The following is an 11,772-nucleotide window of genomic DNA, read 5'->3' as shown; positions in this document are numbered from 1 at the left end:
ATCTAGCTCAACCAGTTCATTTTACCAAGGGAAATTGGGGACACAGAGAAGAAATGATATAGATAGCTGAAGCTAATATCAATGGAAGCAAAATAATAATTTGCCATGCTATTATCATGATCATGTACTATTACATCCCACATTAAAACACACACACACACACACACACACACACACACACACACACACACACACACACCCTAAACAAGAATAGTACCCATAGACCATGAGCCAATGAGAATAAAGAACAAAGCTTGAGGTATCACACTCTCTGACTTTAAATTGTACTACAAAGTAACAATAATCAAAACACTATGGTGTTGGCAGAAAAACAGGCACAAAGACTGAAGGCACAAAATCGAGAGTCCGGAAATAAACTTTCATATACATGGGCAAACAATTTCGACAAAAATTCAAAAATATACAATAGAGAAAAGAAAGCCTCTTTAATAAATGGTGCTGGAAAAATTGGAAAGCGACATGCAAAAGAATGAAACTAAACTGCTATCTGTCACCACATACCAAAATTAACTCAAAATGGATCAAAGACCTAAATAGAAGTCCTGAAACAATAAATTGCATAGAAGAAATCATAAATACTAAACTCATAGACCTTGGATTTATGGATGAATTTATGAATTTGACCTCAAAAGCAAGGAAAGTCAAAGCAAAAATAAATGAATGGAATTATATTAAACTAAAAAGCTTCTGCACAGCAAAAGAAACCATCAACAAAACAGAGGCAACATTCTGAATGGGAGAAGATATTTGCAAAAAAAAATGCCTCCAATACTGGGCTAATACCGAAAATATATAAATAACTCAAACAACTCAGCAGCAGCAAAAACAAAAACAAACAAACAAACAAAAAACTAAAGAATCCAATTTAAAAATTGGCAAAGCACCTGAACACTTTTTCCAAGAAGACATATAAATGGCCAACAAATATATGAAAAGTTGTTCGATATCGCTAGCTAATAAAGAAATGTAAATTAAAACCACAATGAGATACCATCTCACACCTATTAGAATAGCTATAATCAACATGACTAGTAATAACAAATGCTGGAGAGGATGCAGAGAAAAGGACCCTTCATACACTGCTGGTGGGACTGCAAATTGGTACAGTCACTATGGAAAACAGTATGGAGGTTTCTCAATATGGCATAATATTGAATTGTACACTTGAAACATGTAATTTTATTGACCAATGTCATCCAAGTATATTTAATAAAAATAATGCATAATTAATAATAATTATTAATGCAAAAAAACACTTAAAACCATGACATAGACAAAAATAAAAATAGCTGGATCTTGTCTCCAAAATATATAAAATCTTGAACATTTCCTCATTGATTTCCTCACAAAACATTTTCCTCACATTTCAATGCTCACACCTGAAGTTATGCCATGACTTTGTGAATGTGATAGTCATGTGAAAAAGCTTTACTTTCTGCATCACATAAAGACAAACTATATGTTTGGTAACCTTGGTAATTTTGTGGAGTTTTTCTTTAAATACTTGCTGAGTTTTAAGTTAATTTCTTACAAAATAAATGAGTTTCCATATGCCAAACCCCACAATTTCCCCTATTATTAACATCTTGCATTACTGTAGTACATTTGTTATAATTACAGAATCAATACTTAATACTTAAACATTATTATTAACTAAGAACACAATTTACATTTACATTTTTCACTCTTTATTTTGTACAGATGTATGAGTTTTGACAAATGCATATGTGAAGTACCCATCATTATAGTACTATACAGAATAGTTTTACCTCCCTAAAAATTACTGTTTGTTTCATCTATTCAAACTTCCCCTCTTCCCTTGATCATATAGCAATTACTAATCTTTTTATTGTCTCTGTAGTTTTGCCTCTTCCAGAATGGCATATAGTTGGAATCACACAATATGTCACATTTTCAGATTTACTTCTTTCTCTTAGCAATATACATTTTAAATTCATCTATGTCTTTGTGTGGCTTAATATCCCATTTATTATCGCTGAATAATATTCCATTTTAGGAATATATCAGTTTATCCATTCACCTATTGAAGGAAATCTTGGCTCCTAGCTTTTACAATTATAAACAAAATTGCTATAAACATTTGTGCATAGCTTTTTGTATAAGCATAAGGTTTTTTGTTTGTTTTATTAAATTTATTAGGGTGACATTGATTAATAAAACTATATAAGTTTCAAGTGTACAATTCCATAATACATCATATGTATATCACATGTGTGTTTACCACCCAAAGTAAGTTTTCAACTCAATAAGGTAAATAACTTGGAATTCAATTGCTGAATCACATGTTAAGGCTATTTTTAGACTTATAAGAGACTTCCAAACTGTCTTCCTAATGGTTGTACCATTTTGCATTCTCATTAGCAATGGACAAGTGTTTCTATTGCTCTGCATCCTCACCGGCATTTGATATCATTGGTTTTTGGTTATTTGGCATTCTAATAGGTATGTAATAGTTTATTATTGTTACTTTAATTTTAATTCCCTAACGATATAAGCTATTGACCACCACTTCATCTGCTTATTTGTCCCTGAATATTTTCTTTGGTAAAGTATCTGTTCAGAACTTTTCCCTATTTTTTAACTAAATCATCTGTTTTCATATTGTTGAGTGTTAAGAATTCTTCGTATATTTTGGATACCAGTCTTTTATCAGATATTTTCTTTATCAGATATTTCCTTTGCAGATATTTTCTCATAGTCTCTGTCTTTTTATTCTTTTAATTTTTCACTGAACAAAAGTTAATTTTAATAAAGTCCAACTTATCATTTTTTTATAGATTATGCTTTTGATGTTGTATCTAAAACTCACTGACAAACCCAAGGCCACCTCATTTTTCTATGTTATTTAGAAATTTTGTTGCTTTGCATTTTACATTAGGTCTATGATACACTTTGAGTTAATTGTTGTGAAAGGTGTATGGTCTCTGTGTTTTTTTGTTTGTTTGTTTTTTGTTTTTGGCAAATAAATGTCCAGTTGTTCCAGTACTATTTGTTGAAAGACTGTCCTTTCTCCATTATATTGTCTTTGCTCTTTTGTCAAAGACCAGGATACTATATTTAATGTGAGGCTATTCTTGAGCTTTATATTCTGTTCCATTGATCTATTTGTCTATCCTCAGTATTGTGTTGGTAATTCTGTGTCTTTTATTTTCCATAGATACATTAACATGATCTTGTTGATATCCACAAAATTACTTGCTTGGATTTAGATTGTGATTGCATTGAATCTATAGATCAAGTTGGGAAGAATTAACATCTTAACAATATTTAGTTTTCCTATCCATGGACACAGAATCTCTTTCGATTTATTTATATCCAGTTTGATTTAATTCAGCAGAGTTTTATAAGTTTTCTCATGTAGATTCTATATATATTTTGTTATATTTATACCTAAGCATTTCTTTTTGATTGTGCGAATGTAAAATACATTGTTTTTAATTTTAAATTCCAATCATTCATTGCTGACATATAAAAAAGCAATTGACTTTTACACATACACCTTGTATACTGCAATCTTGCTTATACTTGCTTACTAGTTCTAGAATATTTTCAGTTGTGATTTTTTGCAATTTTTCACATAGACAATTATATCATCTGTTAACAAAGAGTTTTATTTCTTTTCCCCAATTCATGTACCTATTATTTTCTTTTCTTTCTTATTGCATTGCCTAAAACTTACAGTATGGTGTTGAATAGAAATGGTGAGAGAGGATATCTTTATCTTATTCTTGATCTTAGAGTAAAAGGATCTAGTTTCTCAACATAAATTTATTTATAGAAAAGTTGTAAAGAGAATACAAAATCTCCCATACAGATTTCACCCTGTCACATGAGAAGATAATCTTACATTATTGTGGTACATTTTTCAAAATTAAAAAAAAATTGTTAATTGTTGTTATATTACTATTAATGAAAATTCGGGCTTTATTGGGGTTTCATGAGTTTTTTCATTAATGTCCTTTTCTGTCCCAGCATCCTATCTAAGATCCACATTGCACTTAGTTACCATGTCTCTTCCTTAGTGTCCTCTGATAGTCTGTCTATCTTTGTTTGTCATGAAGTCAGCAGTTTTGAAGAACAGTAGTCAGATGTGTTATGGAATGTCCTTCTTGTGATTAGATGACATTTTTATTTTTAGGAAATAACACTACAAGGTGAAGTATTACATCATATCGCTTTATATTAAGAGGTACATGATAATCATATGACTTAACCACTGGCGATGTTAACCTTTATCACTTGATTAATGTAATGTTTGCCAAATTTCCTCACTGGAAAGTTACCATTTCCCCCTTTCCATACTCTATTCTTTGAAAAAGAGTCGGTAAATCCAGCCAGCACTCAAGGAGGATTTAGTTTCACCTCCTGGAGTGCAGAATATCTACATATCTACATATAATATTTGTTAATTCTTCTATAAGGAAGATTTTTCTCATCTTCCTCATTCATTTATTTTATTGAATATTTTACTTATGTCAGTATGGACTTGTTGCATATTTATGCTATACTTTAAATTGTAACCTGATACCATGCTATTTATTTTTATAGTGACATTGGTTAATAAAATCTAGTAAGTTTCAGCTGTATATTTTAACAGTAAGGCATATATATATATATATATATATATATATATATATATATATATATATATAATTTCACTGTGTTCACCTCCCATAGATTTCTTTCTGTTACCACATTTTTGACCTCTTTTACCCTACCTACCTCTTCCTCCCTTCCCCCTACCAGCACTGCTGGTTTAGTGGTATCATGCAAGATTCTCATGCTATTTAATTTGTTGCTCAATTTATACCAGCGTTGACCACTGGGAGTTTTCAGGTTGGCTCCTATGCCCCTTTTACATACTTACATTTTTTTTTATGAGCACTTACTTACTTTCTAGTGAAAGAGGCTCCAGGTTCATCTCATATACTCTCTTCCTCACCCATAGAATCATCCATTTCTCCAAGGAGACCTGGTTTCTTTTATTGAATTATGGTACTTAGAAACCAAGATCTGGACCCTAAATTTTTTAATCAGAAAGATTATTTGATTATATTTGAATTTTTAGAGCACCGTAATGCTGCAATGCAAAGAAAATATTGAATGGAGTACAAAAGTGGACATGGGGTGACTCAATAAAAATACACTTAAATATCCATGTATAATGTTTCCTTTACCCTAAATTAAATTCATATAAAAATAACATTTCTGGAGTTTTTATACTATTGCAGTGACCTTCCTATTCATTCTTAAGCCAGTATTACTATATTTTGATTAATTCATCTTTAATATATATTTCAATATCCGATATGTCAAGTATCTCCTCGCTATTACTTTTTTCAAAATTTTCTTGGTCATTCCTGCATATAATTTCTTCCAGGTGATCTTTAAAATGTTTTTAGCCTCTTTCAATTCCCAAAGGGAAAGTTATTGAAATTACATAAATTTGGGAAAGAATTAACAATTCTTCACTACTTATCTGATTACATAGCATGTCTCTGAGAACCCATATAGCTCTAAGAAATATATGGGGTGGGGTTAATTAAGGAAACACACAGGCAAGGGATCATGGCAGGTTGCAATTTTACCATCACGATGGATTGAGGAGATTCAGAATTATGAACAGCTTTAGAAACTGCTAATCCTTGTGGAAAACTAAAGGCTAAAAAATTCTCTCTCAAATTTATCATGAAGAAATTGACTGTGAAATAGCAGAAGCTTCTGCTTGCCCAGAAATCCAACCTTGAAAACTCTCTACACAAATTACTTTCTAATAATTGTAAGGAAGAAATTATATCATTTAAAGATAAGTTATAATAAAAAGGAACCAGACAAGACCCAATATTTAACATTAAAAGCAAAAACAAAGGAGAGTAGCCTTGGGTTGTGTTGTGTTATTCTTCCAAAGTTGTTCTTCTTTAGTGTTGCTTGGCTATTTTTTTTTCTTTTTATATAACACTAAGTATCAGATTTTCAATACCTACAAAAAAGCTTACGGGGATTTTTTTTGGGATTACATTAAATCTATAAAGTTGGGAAGAACTGACATCATACCAATAGTGAGTTTTCTGATTCATGAACATGAATTTTTTTTAGGTCCTCTTTGATTGCTTTGATCAGTATTTTATAGTCTGCTGGATGCAGTTGCTGTACATTTTGTTAGATGTATACCAAAGTATTTATTTTGTGTGCTATTGTGAAGGTTTTTTTTTTAAATCAAAATCTCGAATATTAATTTCCACTATAAAAAGCAATTGACTATTGTATATTTATTCTGTATCTTGAAAAAATTTTATACTTGTTTATTAGTTAAAGGAGGGTTTTGTTTGTTTGTTTGTTTGTTGTAGTTTTGTGGGGTTCCACTTAGATAATAATATCATATGAAAACAAAGGCCTTTTTATTTCTTCCTTTAAATTTGTACATCTTAAAAAATAATCTTATTGTAATTGTCAATCTTAGAAAGAAAATGTCCAGTATTTAATCATTGAGGATAAATAACATTACCTGTATGCTTTTTAAATGTTGTTTATCAAGATGAAAAAGTTCTCTCAGTCTTAGTTTGCCAAGAATTTTATCATGAATAGGTGAAATGCTTGTTCTATATCAATTGGCATGGCTTTTCTTCTTTAACTTGTTGATATGGTAGATCACAGCCATTGATTTTTGAATGTTGAACTATCTTTACATACCTGAAATATATCTGGAGATGTATAATTATGTTTAAAATTTTTAGAATCAATTCGCTAATATTTTGTTGAGCATTTTTGCATCTGTTTATGAGAAATATTGGTCTGTAGTTTTCCTATTGTATAATATCTTTATTTGATTTAGGTATTTTGTAATCTTAATTTCATAGAACGTGTTAGGAAGTGTTCTCTCTACTGGAATTCTATTCTTATTCCTGGAATAGATTGTCAATATTTGTCATCTCTTCTTCCTTAAGTGTTTGATGAAATTCATCAATGAATCCAATCTGTTCTTGGTGCTTTCCTTTTCAGAAGGATATTAATTATTAATTAATTTTTATATACATATATAGTACTATTTGCATTTACAATTTTTCTTTATGCGAATTTTGGTAGTTTTTCTTTCAGGTAATGGGTCCATTTGAACCTAACTATCAAATTTGTGAGATTTTTTCCCATACCTTGGCAATCTTTCTACAATTATTTAAACCATTCATATTTAAAGTGATTATGGATTATAATTAGATTAATATCTACTATGTAACTATTTTCTAATAGCTAAATTTTTTTTCTTTTTCCTTCTCAAAAATTATTTTAGTGGTTGCCCTATGGCTCACAATACTGATGTTTTTCTAATCTAAGCCCACTCTCAAATAGTACCACACCACTTCTCTCTTGTTTATTGTTCCATTGCTATAATTCATTTCACTTATTCATAGTAAAATCATCCAAAACATAGTTACTATCATTGCATTAAGTAAAGTTATCTTTTAGATTAATTAAAAATAAGAAAAATAAAATATTTTATCTTACCTTCATTTATTTTTTCCTTCTCCAATGCACTTTTGTTTGTACAGATTTAAAATCTACATATTTAACCAATATAATTTTCCTTCTGCATAAAGAATTTTTTTTAACTTTTAAAAGAGATCTGCTGATAATTTTCTTAGTTGTCATTTGTTAATTTAATTATCTTTCAGTTTTGAATGGTAATTCTTCCGGATATACAATTATACATTTTTTTTTCTTTCAGCACTTTAAATATTTCACCCATTCCCTTCTTGCTTACATAATTTCTAACAAGTCTACCATATTTCCTCTCGTTCTTCTATGAGTAAGATGTTTTTCTGTGTCTTCTTTAAAGATTTTCTCTTTGTCTTTACTTTTTTTGTAGTTTAAATATATGCCTAGGTGAAGGGTTTTTCTTATAATCTTGCTTGGTTTTTTTTGAGTACACTGGATCTGTAGTTCTGTGTGTGCGTTATTAAGTTTATGAAGTTCTTCACCATTATTGCTTCAAATATTTATTTCACTCCAGTATTTTTTCTCCTTATATTCCAATATGTGTGCTACAACTCTTTATATTTTCCCTCAGTCATTAGATATTCTGTTTCATTTATTCTTTTTTTTCTTTTTGTATTTCAGCTTGGGAAGTTTATATTAATCCATATTCAAAGTCACTGATTCTTTCCATGGTCATGTTCAGTCTACTAATGAGTCTATAAAGGACAATTCTTAATTTTTGTTAGTGTTTTTTTTATTTCTAGCATTTCCTTTGGATTCTTTCTTAGTTTTTACCTCTCTGTTTTATTGCTCATCTATTTTTGTATGTTACATAATTTTTTCTGTTATAGCCCATAATATATTACTTATATTTACTTTAAATTACCTATCTGGTAATTATAACACATTTTTGAATCTGGTTCTGAGGCTTTTTTGTCAATTTATACAATTCACACCATGGTTTTCTATGTCTTTAATATCTCTTATAAATTTTTGCTGAAAGCTGAAATGTGTCACTATTATGAAATGTAAACAGGCCTTTGTTATTAGGGTTTATGTTAATCTGACTAGTAGTTGTGTTGTTTTAAATCTCTTTTTTATAGGTGCCAGTGGCTTTAAACTTCTCTGATGTCTTTTTTGTTTGTTTGTTTTCCATGTTGACTTTGGGCTTTTTAAGTATTTCAGTCAGAAAGAATGTTTCTTGCAGCTCTTTCACATTTAATCTTAATTTATAATCCTAATTTTATTACACTGGTGCTCTGGTGTTATGGTTATACAGTATGGAGTTGGGTATTTTTTATAATCATAATTAAATCTTTATCTTTTAGGGGCCCTGTATCTGTGATACATTTTTTCAAAAGTGTTTCTCCAGTTTTACAGATTTTTTCTCAGTTTCCTTACTGTGTTGACTGCACCCAGCATTTCCAATCTATTTTCTTGAATCCTTGAACCCTGTTGACTATGTTTTTTCCCTTTTAGGTGATAAAGGGAGTTTATAGGGAGCTGGAATCAAAGAAATTCTCTTCGTCCAACTGGGATAAGGGATAATAAAGTCTTTAACCCTGGAAAGTAGGATTTTATTATGGAAAAGGCTTTTGACATATTTCACAATTATCGCTCTTCCCTCTCTTTTCCAGAGCCACAGATCTTTCTTAAATATTGAACATGAAAATCTGGTGGATTACTTTTAAATCAAGAATGTGAAAGTGTGTATATGTGTGTGGTAGGGTGTTCCCAATAATACTGAAGCCCTGAGAAACTGTACTCTAATGATAGTTAATGTCTAACCTCAGCAATTAATCAAAATGATGATTTTAGTACTTTTACTAGTTTATGTCTTTAGAGGCTTAAGCTTTAGATAATACAAGCTTGACTGTGACTCTCTGGGTGAATCTCTTTCAAGATTTTGGGGTGTCTGTTTGATCTGCAATGTCTATTCTATGATTAGTACAAGGAAAGTCATAGATTTTCAGATTATGTAATTTTTTCTTATAGTTAACTTGGGAATGAAGGTGTTTATATGCTACACGTTGGAGCTGAAACTAGAAGACCAAATTGACTTTAAGAGTTCTAAACAGAGCTACAGCAGAAAACTGAAGAAATAGAAATATATGAAAAATTATTTGGGAAAATGGGGTTAAAAATGATAGAGAAGAATGAAACCATCACAGATATAAATGCCATATTGAAGCAGAAAAAAAAGGAAACATGTTGCTGAAAAGATGGCCAAGGACATAGAGAAGAGATTGAATAAAGGAAGCAAAATTAAATGGACATGAAAATGATAGAATATCCAATAAATGCAAAATGAGTATTCCTGAAGAAGAGAACCAAAGAAGTGTAAGAGAAATGCAAAGATTTAATTCAGGAAAATCACTTAGAATAAAATATGATTTAGCCTTAAGATTGAAAGTTTCCTTTCACTCTGTCACAGGATAAACTGGCACAAAAAAATCAACACTGAAAAATAGTTAAGTTTATTACTAAACTTCATAAATATAGAGTTCCTGTGTAGTTTAGCAAAAAGATCAAGCTTAAGCTTGTAAAGGTAATCTATCAGTCCAGCCTCAGTGACCTAAGCATTTGATACTCAGTCACGGTGTTGTTTAAGCATAATGGAACAGTCCAAAAAATTCAAATGTGCTAGAACTCAGAACATATAGTTCTAATCAGCCTTTACTGAACAATGGAGAAACTGCTGTGCAAGACTTGACATTAAGTGGTTTTAAGATAGCATGATGGATATTAACTAGACTTTTTTGTGGTAATTATTTCACAGTTAATATAAATACTGAATTATTATGTTGTACACCTGAAACTAACATAATGTTACATGTCAATTATACCTCAATTTAAAAAAAAAAAGTTAACACAAGAATATAAGAATTGTTGTTAGAGAACAGAATGTAAATGTTTTAACTATAAAAATATAAAAATAATATAAATAACAAGTAAAATAACAAAGGAGATAAAAATATAAAGGGTAATATAAGTAAATTAATTGTCTAAATTTCTTAGGCATGGGTCCAAAGATAGCTTTAAACTTACCAAGTTGACAAACTGAATGATACATATATGTAGATATATAGTGAACACCAGTTATTTTGAAAATATTAGCAAAATTAACTAAAATTGAATAATATAGGGGAAATGGGGCAATGGATCGAAGTATTTGTGAAATAATTTCATGAATTCTCATAATGGTACATCAATAGATGGAAACTCCCACTGCCCTCGCCTTGGTAGACAACTACCCCACTACAAGTTTCTCAGCAAAAAAAAAAAAAAAATGGCCTAATCTGTGTTGGGTTTGTGATTTCCAAACACCATGATTTTATTCTTTGAAAGTGTTGTTTGTGACATCAGTTGGTTGAGAGTTTTGGTCTTTTGTAGGGTTTACAGTTGCTTGCAGCATAGAGTGGAGCACAGCCAACACCATTATAGGTTAGCCTCAAGATGATTGTATTGCCTGCCTTATTTTGAAATGTCACTGCCACTTCTCAATATAAAAACCATCTTCCCATGTGGTTCTGACATTCTAAACCCTGATACAAAGTTCCCCTTCTCCTCCAACTCCATACAAACAACAAGATCTTTTAACCCTGTGAACATGGGTTAACGTATTATGGCGGAGGCAGGGAGTATTTGTCCTAAGTGCTTTGTCCTTACCTAGTCTTTATTCCAAAATATACTTCTTGGGGATCAGCCAATCTAGTCCTCAATCCTAGAGGGCCTTAACTCCCTTCTCTTACACGTAACTGTCTCTTCTTTTCATCCCTCCCTTCCCAACATCAGAGAACAGAAATACATGCATATCTACTAAGAGTAGGGGCTTCTCTCACATTGTTGACTTTATTTTAATAATTTCTGGCTGTGTCTTATATTGGTGCTGTAACTTGGAATGGTGTAGTTCTGCAGCATCCCTTGGGCCTAGCATAGGAGCATTTGGCTTGGGCCCCTATTCAGTTTGTGGTCATGGTCAAAACATGTTACCCTTCATCTTAAGTTCTGCTTTCTTAAAATAGTTGCCATTCTGTGAGGAGATATATTACTTGAACTCATGCGAAGCATTCTTTTAGCTCTTCTTGTCTTCTGCAACTAGAAAAATAAGAAGGTGAGCTCAGAAGGGCACTGGGTTATGGGAAGAGAATGAGGAATAAATTGGAAGGAGGCTAATGAGAATGGGTGCAGGCTAAAGAGATGATTTGTACCAGGCAATGACAAGAGGGCATCTTGTATGGGAGGTGATTAAGAAGAGAA

The sequence above is a fragment of the Rousettus aegyptiacus genome, unplaced genomic scaffold (genome assembly GCF_014176215.1).
Source record: "Rousettus aegyptiacus isolate mRouAeg1 unplaced genomic scaffold, mRouAeg1.p scaffold_m13_p_9, whole genome shotgun sequence".
Lineage (NCBI taxonomy): Eukaryota > Metazoa > Chordata > Mammalia > Chiroptera > Pteropodidae > Rousettus > Rousettus aegyptiacus.
The sequence above is the reverse complement of the archived record's forward strand: the minus strand, read 5'-3'. Positions refer to the sequence as shown.